The 2500-nt window shown below is 49.6% G+C and overlaps 1 protein-coding gene across 14 annotated transcripts in view; it reads left to right on the forward strand.

Moving 5' to 3' along the window:
- The window catches only part of for (cGMP-dependent protein kinase for), a 298303-nt gene that overhangs the window by 253638 nt on the left and 42165 nt on the right, over positions 1–2500 (forward strand). The window lies entirely within an intron of this gene.

The following is a 2500-nucleotide window of genomic DNA, read 5'->3' on the forward strand; positions in this document are numbered from 1 at the left end:
GACCCCTGTGCGTCGCGCCCGTCTCTCTTGTCTGGACGTTAGTCTGTGACGGTTTTTAGTTCTCTTTCTTTTTGTTTCTATTTTGTTCTGTTGTGCTCTCTCACTTATTTCTCTCTTTCATGCTCTTTTTATTTTCCCCACTACATCTCTCCTCTCTGTCTCTCATTCTTACACTACCTCCCCCTTTTCTTTACTTCCAATTTCCTCTCCTTCTGTCTCCTCTCTCTTTCCCTCTCCTCATTTCTCCCTCACCTCTCTTTCTCCTTCCCCCACTCCCTTTCTCTCCCTTCATTGATTCTCATTCTTTCTCCCCCTCTTCGCTCTCTCTAGCACTCTCCCCCACCCTCTTCCCTCCCCCCTCCATTCTGTCTCATCAGCAAAGGGAGCGAAAGGAGGGAAAGGGGAGACGTAGGAGAAGGTGGTGGAAGTCGTTTGAGGAATTTTGCAAGAAGCTAATTATGGGCCGGTTATGCGAATTAGGCGGATAGTGAAGTCATGGGCCCAGCAACGGCTTGAGGCCTACCTCGCCTTGGTGGAATTAGATGCTGGGATTCATTTTGAAAGGGGTTTGGTCGTATGGGCGATGGCGAGGAGGGGTCATATGAGGGAGAAAAGGGGGGAGATAAGGAGAGAAAAAGGGGGAGAAAGAGAGTGTGAGTCACTGAGTGAGTGAGTAAGAAAGAAAGGAGGGAGAGAAAAGGCAGCGCAAGGCAGCCCAAAACAAGGCAGAATGACCATAAGCAATCCAACCGCCTCGTTCAGTTATTGCGATGGAAAGCGCGCCCGCACCGGCCGAAAAAGGGAGAGAAAAACCTGCCTCTTTGTGACGGGGTGAGGATAGAGCAAGGGGGCAGAGAAGGGGAGGGGAAGGGGTAGGGGGCAGTGGGAAAGGGGAAGGTGCGGGGGAGCTTTGCTTTGTCACCTCCTTCGTCTTATCTCGTCGCCCAGGCACTCTTTGTCTCGCTGCCGGACAATTAAGGATCAATTGGCGTCGATTTTTGTGCCGTTTCCCCGCGGCTCTTTGTCTCCGCTCTGGCTTTATGGATCTTGTCTGTTTTTTTCTTTCTTTTCTTTTTTCCTCGTAAATCCACTCTCGGTGGGGTGGGCCCTCTTGCTTTTGTACAGTTGTGCTTCTTGTTTTAAATTTGTCGTTTCGTATTCTTGAGTAAACGAGGAAATATTTTTTCACATTCTGGGATATGAATTTATATATATGGAGTTGTTATATAAGAAAATCTAGAACATACCGCGGTATAGTCTAATCTTTTATAGAAAGGAAATTTGATTCTCTGAAGTTAGTAAATGAAAAAAAAAACAAGTTCGTGATTCTCCAAAACATTCACACACAGTTGCTTGACATCATATCGATATAAAACTCGATTGCACAACGTAACATAATGTAACAAGCCAAATTTAACTCCCAGATTCTCCCGCCGACGTCAACAAGTCTTTTCGCAAGCAAGCAAGCAAGCAAGCAAGCAAGCAGCTTCCGAGACTTGCATCTGAGCTGGATAGCCTCGAAGGAGAGTGGGGCATTAGGGGTACTGGGGACCAGGGGATGGGTATGGGGGCTAGGGGTAAGGGAGGGGGGCAAGGGGAGGTTGGTGGTCTTATCTCGGTCTATATCAGCTTGGATACTGTCACACCCGGATGCGAGACTCCTCAAACTAATTCTAAACTTGTTCTGGAAACATAAGATCATAAGAGTGCATTCTCTCTCTCTCTCTCTCTCTCTCTCTCTCTCTCTCTCTCTCTCTCTCTCTCTCTCTCTCTCTCTCTCTCTCTCTCCCTCTACCTTTCCCTTCCTCCCTCCACCTTTCCCTTCCTCCCTCTACTTTTCCCTTCCTCCCTCCCTTCCCTCCCTCTACCTCTCCCTCCCTCTACCTTTCCCTTCCTCCCTCTACCTTTCCCTTCCTCCCTCCCTCCCTCCCTTTCTCTCCTTCCTTCCTTCCCTTTCTCCCTCTCTTATTTTGTCTCCTCACTCCTACGTCTACATCTCTCTCAGTGTCTGCTTGTCTGTCTGTCACCTCCGTTCTGCCAAGCCTTTAACGATTCATGTGATTGGTCTAACGAGAGATTGCTCATGGCAGTCTTGCTCGGGCCTCATGCCTTGGTTTCTTTGCTGTTCTTTGTGTGCTTGCCTCTCCCCCTCTCCTCTCCTGCCACGGCTTGTCCCGCCTCCTGCAGCGGGCACGGCAGACCACCGCGAGCCGACCCCGTCAGCGGGGAAGGATGAACCCGGCTTGATGCGTCACCGCGGAAAGCTTGGCTTGTCACGTGAGAGTCGGTGAGCCGCAAGAAGGGCCGAGGGCGAGGTGGAAGTGGCCCTCGGTGGCTGAGGGCAAGACGGAAGGAAAGGCAACTCGAGTGTGTCATACAGAGGGTAGGATAGAGACTCAAAGTGACAAAGCAGAATGTATCTCTCTCTCTCTCTCTCTCTCTCTCTCTCTCTCTCTCTCTCTCTCTCTCTCTCTCTCTATATATATATATATATATATAT

Source organism: Penaeus vannamei, chromosome 20 (genome assembly GCF_042767895.1).
Source record: "Penaeus vannamei isolate JL-2024 chromosome 20, ASM4276789v1, whole genome shotgun sequence".
Classification (NCBI taxonomy): Eukaryota; Metazoa; Arthropoda; class Malacostraca; order Decapoda; family Penaeidae; genus Penaeus; species Penaeus vannamei.